Here is a 15,501-nt window from a genome sequence, read left to right as displayed (position 1 = left end):
CCCCGTTTTCCCGAAAATAAGACATCCTCCGAAAATAAGACCTACTTACAGAAAGATAAGACGTCCCCTAAAAATAAGACCTAGCGCATCTTTGGGAGCACACCTTAAAATAAGACACTGTCTTATTTTCGGGGAAACAGGGTAATAGTGAACATCCTTGTATGATTCCAATTCTAAGTGGAAAATCTTACAATTTTACTCATTTAGTATGATATTGACTGTGAGTTTGTCATAGATGGCTTCAACCAGTTTAATAAATGTGCCATCTATGCCTATATTCTTGGGAGTTCTTGTTAGAAAAGGGTGCTGAATTTTGTTGAATGTTTTATCTACATCTATTGAAAGGATCGTATGGTATTTGTATTTGCTTCTATTTATGTGATGGATTACATTTATGGATTTGCATCTGCTAAACCAGCCTTGCATCCTGGGGTAAATTCTACTTGATTTGATGTATGATTTTTTTTAATGTGTAGCTGCATTCTATTTGCTAGAATTTTTATTGAGTATTTTTACATTGATATTCATTAATGAAATTAGTGAATTGTTGGGTCCTTTCTTGGTTTTAGTATCAGGGTAATGTTTTCTTCATAGAATGTGTTGGCAGGGTTCCTTCCTTCTTAGTTTATTAGTTTATTTATTTATTTTATTTCATGTTATTGTGAGGATACAAACAACCAGGTCCAATTTTTTTTTTTTAATTTTTTAGGTAGAGTTCCTCTTGCAGTTGTGCCCCACACCCAAATGAAAAAACATATTATTGTCAATATTTTGGAATAGCTTCTGCAGTATGGGTACAAGATCTTTTTTGAAGGTTTGATAGAATTCTGGTGTAAAGCCATCTGGTCACAGATTTATTTTCTTGAGAGCGTTTTTATTATTTCTTCAGTTTTGGTGCTTGATATTGGTCTGTTCTAGAAATCTGTATGTTCCTGGTTAAATCTAAAGATATTGTGTGATTCCAGGTATTGGTCCATCCCTTCCCTGTAGCACACAATTCTATCCTATGTATGATAATCCTTGCATAAATTCAGTGCTCAGAAATGATTGATATAGGCTGAATTAGTCAGACTTGATTATTAGAAGACAAATAGAATAACTGCAATATATTCAAATAATTCTTTGAGAGTTGATATTTTGTATTTTGGTTGTGGTCCTGCTGTCCCTGCTACTATTGCTCTATTTTATTTTTTTCAATAATTAGCCTTCAAAATGTATTCAAAGTTTTGTTATTGCATATATTTAAGGTGTACAGCATACTTGATACATATACACATTGTGAAATTGTTACTTCAGTCAAATAATTTTAGACCTCTATCATCTCATGGAGTTACTGATTTTCTGTGTGTGATAAGAATACTTAAAGTATTCTTTCTTAGATTTTCAGTATATAATACACTATTACTAACTATAGTCCTCATGCTGTACATTAGATGTCTGGACTTATTTATCCTACATGATTAAAACTGTTTACCTCTTTCCTTATATCTCCCCATATTTCCCAACTCTTCGTTGCTTGTAATCACCATTTTACTCTAGATTTCTACATGTTCTGCATTTGCTTTGGATTCCATATATATGTAAGATCATGTAATATTTTTTCTTTCTGTGTCTAATTTATTTCACTTGGCATGACAAAGGAAATTATCAACAAAATGAAAAGGCAGGCTACTGAATAGAAGAAAATATTTTAAAACCATATATCTCACAAGGGGTAAATACCAAAAACGTATAAGAAATTTACACAACTCAATAGCAGAAACCAAATAATGAAATTTAAAAAATGGGAAATTTACCTGAAAAGAAAATTTTCAAAAGAAGATATAAAAATGACCAGAAGGTATATTAGCAGTTACTCCACATCACTAATCATCAGGGAAATGAAAAATAAAAGCACAATGGTTAACACTTCACACCCAGTAGGAAGGCTGTTATCAAAATGATTAGAGCTAAATGCTGGTGAATGAGGATGTGGGGAAAAATGGAAGCTCTGGACACTAGAATGTAAATTTGTATAGCTATTACAGTGAATTTAATAGGGGCTCCTCAAAAATTAAAAATATATTCCATTTATTTATGTTTGGATATGTGAAGAGTACAACCAAAGCATACAGGAAACCATTCAGAAAAGTAAAAGATAATTACATGCTACAAATCTGACAAAGGGATAATAATCTACAGGGCTATGATCTACAGAGAACTCAAACTAATCAACAAGAAAAGAGTAAACAATCCCATCTATCACTGCCCAGGAGATATGAACAGAACATTCTCTGAAGAAGATAGACAAGTAGCCAACAAACACATGAAAAAATGCTTATCTTTCCTAATCATTAGAGAAATACAAATCAAAACCACCCTGAGATATCACCTAATCCCAGTAAGAATAGCCCACATCACTAAGTCTCAAAGCTGCAGAAGTTAGAGTGTATGTGGGGAGAAAGGAACACTTTTAAACTTCTGGTGGGATTGCCACATAGTATAGCCTCTCTGGAAAGATGTATGGATAATCCTCAAAGAGCTAAAAGCATTCCTTTCATTTGATCCTGAAATCCCATTACTAGCTATCTATCCAAAAGAAAAAAATCATTTTATCATAAGTACATTTGCAGTAGAAAATTTATCGCAGCTCAATTCACTATCACCAAGGCATGGAATCAAACCAAGTACCAATCAACAAATGAATGAATGAATGAATGAATAAACTGTGATATATGTATATCATGTAATACTATTTAACCATTAAAAATATAGAGAGTTTGAATCTTTTGCACTTACCTGGATGGAGTTTAAGCATATTCTTCTTGGTAAAATATCACAAGAATGGGAAAGCAAGTATCCAACATATGCAATATTAATATGAAACCAACAGATAAACAACTATACACACACCTACACGAGAGAAAAGCACAATCATACTCAAATGTGAGGGAGAGGGTGGAAGGGAAATGGAAAGGCAAAATGGGAGGAGATTTGGAAATTATTAAGCTCTCATCTGAGGTGCACAATTTAAGAGTGTACAACATACACCCTAGTTGAGGGTTCAACTACAACTTGAACTTTATCTAGACACACAAACATTATAACCTAGTCATTTGTACACTCTTATTAATCTAAAATAAAAAAAAAATTACAAATATAACCCAGAAATTCCCTTCCTGGGCATATACCCCCAAGAGATGGAATCAGAACCTCACAGAGTCATCTATGTTCCCTTGTTTATTGCAGCATTATTCACAATAACCAAGCTATGGAAACACCTTAAGTGACTGTCTGCAGATAAATGGATAAAGAAAATGTGGTATATGTACACAATATAACACTATTCAGTGTTAGAAGGAAGTGAATCCTGCCATTTGCCATGACATGTATAAACCTGGAGACTTCATTTCATGTTCATTTTTATCTGAATTGTTTATGTGTCTGTACTAATTTGCTTGGAGAAATTTGTTATTTAAGTATGATTGAAATACCCTAATATTTTTTCCATTGGTAGCCTTATGCCTTATATTACCTAGTAATTGTGTTCATTCTTATCTTCAAGGGACATAAATGCTGTTTATAAAAGGATATATATGTGCAGATATTTCTATACATTTCTGTTTATTAATTTCAAATATCATTTGCTGTCAAATATTAATTTAGGGCTAAGTAGCAAGGTTATATATCAATAGAATGTAATTTATCATCTGAAACTCTGAAATAATTTACTTTATATTGGTTTTGATAAAATCAGGGGGACAAAAAAGACAACCAAATAAATGATTTTAAACAATACTCCTACTTAATTCCTAAGATTGGGATATTTTATGGATGAAGGCTAAATTAAATTGCAATTTGAATTGCTCACAATGATGAATGCTACTGTTCATTCAAGGTAACTAGAAAATAGAAAGAAAGTAATTTTTCTTTAAAGGGAAAAATCACCAGGCTGAAGGAATGATCAATTACTGAAGACAAAATCCTGAGAAAACTGATCAAGTGTTTCATTTTCATTATTCTCTTTGAGCTCACGAGGCTTCTGCCTAGAGGATATGAATAAAAGATTCTTCAGAAATCTCTATCCTACTTGCCACCAAATTTTGGCATAAAGCAGCTGTAAAAGCATGGGTAGGCCTGTGAATCACTGTTGCACTGCAGGTTGAAGCTCACTTTTCTTTGGCTCTTAGAAGCCAATACCTGATGAACCATTCATTCCTGCATTAAAAATAATGTTTTTAGCATGCATCATGAGTTAAGCAAAAAGATAAGGGAATAGAAGGATAAATACAGTGATTTAAGCAATACCAATAAAAGACAATACTTATCTAATCAAGCCATACACACTATGAACTGGGCATTAGTGAACATCAAGGCCATGAGTAGTTGACAGCCCTCCTAAATTTGCACTCCACTCTATCATTGCTTGACCAGAATCAAAGACACTCTGGCTCTATGCAAGTCTTCTTTCTCTTTTGCCTGTTGTCTTGGCCCCATGCCATCATGCAAAAGAAAAATCTATAAATATGAACTGGCTCACACATAGCTGAGAAAATTTACAATGAAAGCAATGCTGCTAATCATGATAAATGTTCCCTTCCCCCAGAATCATAAAATAATTTTATTTTAAAAGATTGGTTTTTCTTAAATAAAAAACTCAATAGATTATGAGCCATAAGCTCCAGTTATCAACACAGGTATGTCTTTCAGGTTATTAGGACTGTTTTTGTAAATAAAATATCACTAATTACAGAGTTTCTTACAAGAAAGACAATCCATCTATAATTATTTCACAAAATAGATGTCGCAGAAGATTCATATAAAACTTTTGTCCAAGTCAGATGTATGTATAACATTAAAAAAGTTTTTATTTAATTACCTGGAAAGCCACAACTCATTATTAATGAGACAAATAATAAAAAATCATAGTATGAGATTATCCATAGCTTGCAGCTACAACTGGAATATTTTTCTTCCTATACTAAATCACCAAATACATACAAATAAGCACATCTAATGATCTCAGTATGTACCAATAAAAATTAAATCATAAGAACTTGACTCTTTTAAGTTAATTGCTGTAACATTTCAAAATTGCATTTATAATAATGTATTCCATATACATTAGAACATATAGAAGCCAGAAATAAAGTTTCTGCTTAAATTTAAGAGATGTTTAATAGTCAAACTGTTCTTAGATAGGTTGATCTGCCTCATGATAACACATTACCTTATCATAAAACTATAGGATAAAACGAAGGCATAGGGTATTTGATCAACATCATCACAAGAATGGAAGGAGAAATGCTTCATTCCTTATTATAAAAGTTCAGGAATTAGCAAAATACTTCAGTAAATATAGGAGGTCTAAAGTTTCTTAGAAAACTAATATTTTGACAAGGTGAGGACAAAAATAACTAGTCCAGTTAATATATTTGGTTGCCATAGTGATATGGGTTAATAATTCTAAAACTACTATATGAGTGCTGTAGGGTTGAAGAAATAAAAAAGTATATAGTATATAATGAGAACCAAATTTCTCACTGCTGGAGACATGAACTATAAAAACAGAAAAGAAAGAATGCCAGAATGAACCTTGTGATCTTGTACTGAAAATGTAAATAACAGTATGAACTAAAATTTTTTTTAACAAATGGAAAGATAGATGATAGATAAATACAAATATGGATAAATAGAGACCTAAATATAGATTTTTGTATATGTATGGGTTAATATAAATACATATGTTTCCAAGCTTGGCCACTGGAAAAAACCTAGAAGCAGTGACATCACAGTAGCAATGAGCATATCTTTCACCCAGATATTGGTTTCGACATGCCATTGTCAATTTAAAATGTTGCTTGAAGAAATGGTTAATTCCAAGACTGGGACAGAGAGAATACAAAATGAGTCCGGAATGTTTTGTGGTACCAGAAATTAAAGAAGTTCTTGAAGAAGGAGACATTTTGAAAGGGTGGATACTTCAACCTGAAAATGTAGCCAGTGGACAAAGTTGAAGTAATTTTAAAAATATAATGAATAATGGTAATACTATATTGAAGCCTATAGAATAAAATATGTATCTGTGTGGAATTCCTACTGAAATAAATAAATAGATAGATGAATATATAAATGCAGGAGAAAGAACAGCTATTTCTTACTAACAAATTCTAATTGATAAATGTGGAATGAAGGGGGAAATAGAAAATTATTATTAGAACTTTAAGTGATAATTGTTGAAATCAAGATGCACCAATAGATTTTGGTCACTAACTTTAGTGAGCAAAAGTTTAATGACAAACACAGTTTCTCCTATGATAGGAAAATATAGTTCCTCTATATGAATATTGGCTTAGTCTCAAAGTATCATCCCTAAGATACTTATTAATTAAAAAGAAAATAATCATTAATTATTAGTAAAAAATAAACCCATAAGATGCAACCTTAACAAAATATTCAAGGTTAACATCAACAGAAATAAGACATATGCACTTCATCAATCCCTTTATATGTTACAATAAGAAGGGTACCTCACCTTGTAATATTCCTCCTAGCATAACACCATAATTATGAGACTAATTATGAGAAAACATTAGATGCACATGAATTGGAAAAAAACTTACAATATCAGTACTTTTTAAAACTATTAAGGTTATATAGACAAGAAATAATTTAGGAGTTATCACAGATTAGAGGAAAGCAAGGTGACATGACAAATAAATTAAACTTGATATTCTGCATTGGATCCTGAAACAGAAAAAGAACATTAAGAGTAATGCTGGTAAAATCCAAATAAATTCTGAAGGTCAATTAATAGTAATATTCCCATAAGTTAATTTTGATAACTGTACTACGATTAAACAAGATATTAACATCAGGAGAAACAGAAATAAAGGCAATTTGTGCTATTTTTACAACTTTTTTGTACTTTTCCATAATTCTAAAATTATTATAAAATAAAAAGTTATAAGAATAAACATATGTAAAAGGCCCAACACCATATCAGTTTGGACCTAGTGTTTTTATAATGAGAATTTTAAGCAACCTCCCTCATTTCATTATTTATGTTATTTTTATCCTTTGATGTCATTTTTTTCCTTTGATGTCTTTTTTTTGTGTATTATCTTTCAAGTACATACAAAAATAGTTTTTTATTTCCAATAAAACATTAAAATAAATATAGTACACCATTTGCTTATTTGCAACAGAAGATAGTTCACCTTTTTTAAACCTATATAATATATACCATCTCAGAATTACTTCTCAGCTTGAGTACCAGAGCTATATTATGGAACTGAAGATGGATAATATGGTACATTATTCAAATTTATCTGTTATAATTTGAAATATTTTGCTCTAGTCTATATATGAAGCAAGAATTATAAATTGACTACTGAAAAGGATTTACATTTGGTATTATGACCACAGGAGACAATTGTGACCTGTGTGTTTTAAATAATAATAATAATAATAATAATAATAATAGCAAACATTTAGTTTTTCTGATGCTTTCTTATGTGAACTGAATGTATTATCTATTTTAATAATAATAATTATGAACTCCTAACAGTTATTGAGTACACTGTATGTGCCAGAATGCACTAAATACTTTATACAATTTATTTTTTATATTTATCATAAATCTGAGATAGGTAACATTACTCTTCCTATACAGATGAAGAAACTACAACTTCATGAGGTTAAGTAATTTTCTTGAAGTATTTTGACATTGTAGACTGACATCTCTAACCTCAAAGTTCAAAATCCAGAGCCTGGGAGAGTGCAGAGCAAGATGGAGGACTAGGGACAGCTTCTTTGCAGCTGTGCTTGGTGGGATTGGGGAGAGAAGACTCTAGGCATCTCTAACTTGTGGGTTCTGCCCAGAAACATCCATTCAGGGGCACTGGAAGGCAACAGGAGACATCAGAACCCCAAGAGGAGGATGGAAACAGTGAAGAAGTGGCAAGTACTTGCATTTGGACAGAGGCCGAAGTGTGGAAATTGCCTAGTGACAGTTTACAGACAGGGAAGACATGCCCTGTGGGCTTTTTCTTTTCTCTTTCTTTCTTTCTTTTTTTCTTTTTTTTTTTTTTTTTTTGAGCTGGGCACTTAGTTGAGTTCTTTGGTGACCTTGGGCAAGTGAGCAAGTGATTTTGAGCAGTGTCCAGGGGACAAGACTGAGTTACCGGGTGGATTAGAGCTTTCGTTGTTTGGCTGCAGGCTGTTGCAGCCGTTGTGGGAAGGCTCAGCCCTCAGGGTACTAGTGCGAGGCCAGTTCTGGTGCATCACATAAGCTGCGGGATAGCCACTCATGGGGAGATTTGAGCAACAGATATTTTCCCAGGAAAAGCCACTGTGTAGCCAATGCACATGGTTTGGAAAGGTCAAGGTGTGTCTATTAAGCAGGCAGAGAAGAGCTTCAGGCTCCCAACCCTGTGGGGATTGAGGGCAAAGAAGTCAGGAAGACAGAACCAGGTCTCCTCAGCAAGACAGGTGCTTACAGTATGCATCTTATACAGCCCTATCAGCATTGTGATTAGCCTCTCATACCACAGAAGATCACCTGTTTCCCAGGCAATATACCACAAGATTTTGCGGTATATTTCCTTTAAAATTTTTTTTAATGCTTTCCCCTTAAATTTTTCTTTTTCATTTTTCTTCTTTTTACTTATGTAACTATAATTTTTCGTTGTTTCCTTCTTTAATGACAAGAGCTTCATTTATTGCTAGTTTTCTGCCCCTGTAATACTTTTTTTCACCCAATTTAGTGACTTGGGGTTCTTTGTTTGTTTGTATTGTTTTGATTTATAGTATTTTTGTTTTTCTGTTCTATTTGGTGTGGGATCTTTTGTCTGCTCAAGCTGGCAAAGAGTTCCAGACCTTAAGGTACCCACTGAACCCAAAAACCAGAGTTTGGGAATTGGGGGTGTGGATCAAGTTCACTACTGTATTCCACTATTACTCCTTTCTCTCTCTTTCTATTCTTCTCTGTTTTTTGTAAATACTCCCTTTTACTCACTCCATTCCTTTCTCTTTTCTAATATTGTATGCTTAATTGCTCTTAGCTCTTCTCCTCCTTTTATTCCATTACCAAAATAACACTTTAACACCATAGATCAGAGACATGACAATTTAAAGAGCAGGAGGAAGGGAAAGGAAAAAGTAGGGGAAGAAAACAGACAAAAAGAAAACATTCAAAAGAAAGAAATGCAGAAAAATCCTAGCAACATGAAAAACCACAACAGAGTAACTCCCCAAGGGATCACTGAGTAGTTACTGCAGAGGATTCCAACTATAACGAAATATTAGAAACAGCAGAAAGGGGATTGAAAATATGAATGGTAAAAACAATGAAGGAAATTCCAGAGAAACTGGAAAATAACCAAAAGGTACTCCAAAAACAGAATCAAATGAGAGATGAACAAAATGAAGAATAGAGAAAAGAAATAGTGGAGCTTAAGGAACTGAAGCAGTCAACCAGGGAACTTAAAAGATGCAGTAGAAAGTGTCAATAACAGATTAGACCATGCAGAAGAAAGTATCTCCAAGGTAGAGGATAAAGCTCTTGAGCTAACACAGGCAGATAAAGATACAGAGAGAGAGAGAGAGAGAGAGAAAGTGAAAGTTCACTGATTGGGAATTCATGACATGTTTAAACATGAACATTATAGGTATCTCAGAAGGGGAAGAAGAATGCTCCAGAAGAATGGAAGCCCTACTAGAGGATATCATAAATGTAAATTTCCCAATTGTCACCAAAGATTCCAACACACTCTTTTCAGAGGGACATTGAACTCCAGTTCATCTCAACTCAAAAAGAGCTTCTCCAAGACACATTGTCATGAACCTGTCCAAAGTCAAGATGAAAGAGATTTTGCAAGCAGCTGGGAGTAAGCACCAATTGACCTACAGGGTCAACTCCATCAGGGTGACCATGAATTTTTCAAATGAAACTTTTTAAGCCAAAATAGAATGGTTATCTACCTTTAACTTTACTAAAACAAAATAACTTTCAGCTGAGAATTCTATACACTGTTAAGCTAAAATTAAAAATTGATGGAGAAATTAAATAATTTACTTATATGCAAACATTGAATAAGTTTGCCACAACAAGACCGGCTCAACAGGAAATATTTAGACCTATTCTTCACACTGACCATTGCAATGGACCACCAGCAGACTAAACACCTGGAAACTAAAGGATAAAACTTAGCTTCCACAATGATGCAAATGATAAAACTAAGCAATGGCCTTTCACAAAATAAGATGAATAGAACTCCACCACACTTATCAATTCCCTCAAAAAATGTTAGCGGCTTGAATTTCCCACTGAAGAGGCATAGACTGGCTGACTGGATAGAAAAATAGAAGTCCCTTTTCTCCACATCCACGCCAAAATCTCTGGTCTTGGGATTTTGTGATGTAGGCTAGTCTCACTGGAGTTAGATGATATCTCAAAGTAGTTTTGATTTGCATTTCTCTGATGATTAAAGATCATGAGCATTTTTTCATATGTCTGAAGGCCGTGCCCCTGTCTTCTTCAGAAAAGTGTCTCTTCAAGTCCCTTGCCCAGACTGCTGGTGGGAATGCAAATTAATACATTCCTTTTGGAAACAGATATGGAGAAAACTTAGAGATCTAAAAATAGATCTGCCATTCAATCCTGTAATCCCTCTACTGGGCATACACCCAGAAGACCAAAAATCACATCATAACAAAGACATTTGTATCAGAATATTTATTGCAGCCCTATTCATAATCGCTAAGTCATGGAAAAAGCCCAAGTGCCCATGGATCCACGAATGGATTAATAAATTGTGGTATATGTACACCATGGAATATTATGCAGCCTTAAAAAAAGATGGAGACTTTACCTCTTTCATGTTTATATGGATGGAGCTGGAACATATTCTTCTTAGTAAAGTGTTTCAAGAATGGAAGAAAAAGTACCCAATGTACTCACCCTTATTATGAAACTAATGTAGGACCTCCACATGAAAGGTATAACCCAGTTACAACCTAAGAATAGGGAGAAGGGGGAAAGGGAGGGGAGGGAGGGGGGAGGGAGGGGGATTAATGGGATTACACCTGTGGTGCATCTTACAAGGGTATATGTGAATCCTAGTAAATGTGGAATGTAAAGGTCTTAGCAAAATAACTAAGAAAAATGCCATGAAAGCTATGTTAACTAGTGTGATGAAAATGTGTCAAACGGTCTATGAACCAAGTGTATGGTGCCCCATGATCATACTAATGTACACAGCTATGATTGATTTAATAAAAAATAAATAAAATAATTAATTAATTAATTAAAGAAAGAAAGAAAAATACAAGTCATCTATTTGCTAGGACTCACTCCTAGCCTTGAAGGACAAATTAAAACTCAGAGTTAAGGGATGGAAGCCAATTTTTCAAGCAAATGGAATTCAGAAGAAAAGAGGGGTTAACATGTGATACACTGCAAAATCAGTCCTAAGAGGCAAATTTATCTTATTAGCCGCCTACATCCAAGAAAACAAAAGAAGAGCACATCAAGAATCTAATGAATCATCTGAAAGAAATGGAAAAGGAAGAGCAATTCAATTCCAAACGTAGAACAACAACAACAACAAAAAATTAAATCAGAAATAAATGAAATTGAAAACAAAGGAATCCTTCAGAAAATTAATGAAACCAAAAGTTGGTTCTTTGAAAATGTAAATAAAACCAATAAACCATTGGCCAGATTAACCAGAAATAGAAAAGTAAAATCTTAAATAAACTCAATCCGAAATGAAAAGGGAGAAATAACCATTTCCACAGAGATACAAAAAATTATCCATCTACTACCAAAAAATCTATGCCCAGAAATATGACAGTGTGGAGGAAATGGACCAATACCTGAAATCACACCATCTTCCAAGACTTAACCAGGTAGAAATGAATCTGCTGAACAATCCAATATCAAGCACTGAGATTGCAAAAACAGTAAAAAACTTCCAACAAGAGGAAAAAAAAAAAAAAAAAAAGCCTTTGACCAGATGGCTTCAAGTTAGAATTCTATCATAACTTCAAAAATCTGCTTGTATCTATACTTCAGAACCTATTCCAAAATATTGAGAAGGAAGAAACCTTCCCCAACACATTCTGTGAGACAAACATCACTATGACACCCAAATCAGGAAAGGACCCAGCTAAAAAGGAGAACTATATACAAATCTCACTAATGAATATTGATTTAAAAATACTCAACAAAATTTTAGCTACTCATTAAAGAAACTGTACAGCATGATCAAGTAGGCTTCATCTAAGGTATACAAGGTGGTTTAATGTACACAAATCCATAATTGTAATACATCATATCAATAGAAGCAAAAACAAAGACCATATGATCCTCTCAATATACGCAGAAAAAGCATTTGACAGAATTTAGCATCCTTTTCTAACAAGAACACTTAAAAAAATAGGGATAGGTGGCACATTTCTTAAGCTGATTGAAGCCACCAATGCAAACCACAGCAAACATCATACTGAATGGTGTAAAACTGAAAGCTTTGCCACTTACAGCTAGAACCAGACAAGGGTGTCCACTATTGTCACTGTCATTCAACATAGAGCTGGAAGTTCTAGCCAATACAATCAGTCAAAAGAAGGATATAAAGAACATCCAAATGGGGGCAGAGGAGGTCAAATTCTTGCTCTTTGATGATGATCTGATCTTATACTGAGAAAACCCCATAGACAAAACCACAAAATTCCTGGAAGTATTCATGAAATGAAGTAAGGTCTCAGGGTATAAAATCAATGTTCATAAATCAGTAGCCTTTGTATATGCCAATTAGCCAAGATGAGAAGCAAATCAAGGACACAATTTCCTTCACACTAGCTTCAAAGAAAATGAAATACTTAGGAATACACCTAGCAAAAGAGGGGAAAGATCTTTTCAAAGAGAAAAATGAATCCCTAAGAAAAGAAACTGCAGAAGACACTAACAAATGGAAGAACATACCAGGGTCTTGGCTTGGAAGAATCAACATCACCAAATGTTTATTCTACCCAAAGCAATCTACAGATTCAGTGCAATCCCCATAAAATATCAATATCATATTTTGAACATGTGGAAAAAAATGTTCTTCATTTTGAATAGAACTAGATTCCCTTCCCCCCCCAAAAAAAAAAAAAAAAAAAACATGGCTAAGGCTATCCCTAGTAATAAAAACAAAGCAGGCTGCATCACCCCACCAGACTTCAAGCTATATTACAATTCCACAGTAATCAAAACACCATGGTATTGGCATAAAATAGAGACATAGACATATGGAAAAGAACAGAAAACCAAGAGATAAAACCAGTGTCCACTTACCATCTGCTGTTTTATAAGCTGTACAAAAGAATTCAGTGGAGAAAAGAATCCCTATTTGACAAATGGTGCTGGGAGAACTGGATAACTACATGCAAAAGACTGAAACTCAACCCACACCTTTCACCATTTACAAAAAATGACTCAATATTGATAAAAGACTTAAATCTAAGACATGAAATGATAAAAATCTTGGAAGAAAGTATCGGGGAAAGGTATTGACAATATTGGACTGGGGAAAGAGTAGTTAAACCTTTGGCCAGATTAACTAGAAATAAAAAAGTAAAATCTCCTATAACCTCAGTCAGAAATGATAAAGAGGAAATAATAACAGATGCCACAGAGATACAAGAGATAATCTCTGAGTAATATAAGAAACTCTATACCCAGACATTGACAATGTGCAGAAAGTGTATCAATACCTACAATTGCACCCTTTCCCTAGCCTTAACCAGGAAGAAAAAGATCTTTTGATCAGACCAATTTCAGGAACTGAGATTGAAGATACAACAAAAATATTCCGCCCCCCCAAAAAAAATCTTGGTCCATATGTATACCATGGAATAATATTTAGCCATTAAAAAGATGGAGACTTCATATCTTTTACATTTATATATTCTTCTTAGTAAAGTTTGGCACAAGAATGGAAAAATAAATATCCAATGTACTCCATACTAATATGGAATCAATATATAAATAATTACATTCTTGTAAGGTCAATAAAACACAAATATAGTCTATTATAGGGATAGAGGAAGATGGGAGGGGGGCTGAGGAGAGGATGATTGGTAGGAGGAGGGAGGGTGTGTGCACATTGTGAGGGTATATAACATGCCCCCTGGGTGAGGAGCTCTTTTACAAATGGAACTTTGCCCTGGAAATGAGAACAATGTAACCTAAAAATTTGTACCCTCACATTGATTTAGAAATAAAAAATAAATTAAAAAGATTCTTGTTTAGTTGCAAAAATCGTTGTGATTAATTAATTTGAAAAAATTAAAGAATCAATATTCCTGGGAAAACCTGTGAGACTTTGGACTCAAACAGTGTAATTTCAGGTCAACTGTTAAAATGAGACAGAAAACCAAGGCAAGGGCTAATGTCTGTACCTTTGCAGGGAATCCAGCAACACTGTGGCTTCCTGTGGATTCTCGGGTAAAGCACTCTTGGTTCAGATAGATAATGGCAGTGTCTGAGGGCACTTTGGATGTAGTAACACTGAGTTTCCTTTAGGTGGTGTCCTGAACATTATTCATTGACTAAAAAGCGTGAGAACAGGAGAGGAAGAGCACCCCAGATCAGTTGTAAATATATGCATGTCAATTCTTCATTTTTCACCAGAAACGATTGGGCACACTTTGTTTGGAGAACTCTTATATTCCAGTAGGTACAATTTTCAGGTCTTATAAATTAGGTGTTAAAATTTAATAAGAAAGGACAGTCAGTGTGACCTTATTTTGTATTCACAGTCTAGTGAAGCCTAGGCACACAAATTATAGACATAAAGCAAATCTGATGCACACTGCTATATTGTCTGAATTGGAATTTCTCCACTCCTAACTGCTATTCCCTACCCTCTCATCAAATAAAGCAAGAGACTCACAATTTATTATGGAATTTCAGAGAATAAACTAATTCAAAATCTGCTCACTTAATGTTTATGGAATAGCTATTGTTTATAAGGTATTGTTTTAGAAAAATCATATGGAAATGTCAAAAATTGTACTATCTGCAACAAATTCATGTAAGCAATCTGAATGTGAGGTCTCAAAAATGTTGCTCCTGTTTTAATGAAACAGAACACTCTGATTAAATATGTACCATGTGTATCATTGTATTTGGGTGTGTGAGGCTATGACCAGAGAAAACTCCAACTACAACAAGCAATGGCTAGACACCACTTCAATTATGTCAGAATAACGCATAATCACCTCATCACCATGAATACCACCAAGAAACTGGGGTCATACAAGGGAGGGGGGCATACAAAAGAAGGAAAGAGACCATTAAGGACTGATGATATATCCGAAACTATTAAACTTTAAACTAGACAGTAACAGAGGTTACATTATTTGTGTTTGGTTACAAATTACTGAATTATATTAAATATGCGAGAAAGGCATAGGACTGTTCATTTGTTCTATGTGGGTGTGGTGCTTGAAAGCTACATTGAGTTCCAATAT

The sequence above is a fragment of the Nycticebus coucang genome, chromosome X, assembly GCF_027406575.1.
Source record: "Nycticebus coucang isolate mNycCou1 chromosome X, mNycCou1.pri, whole genome shotgun sequence".
Lineage (NCBI taxonomy): Eukaryota > Metazoa > Chordata > Mammalia > Primates > Lorisidae > Nycticebus > Nycticebus coucang.
Note: the sequence above shows the minus strand (reverse complement) of the source record.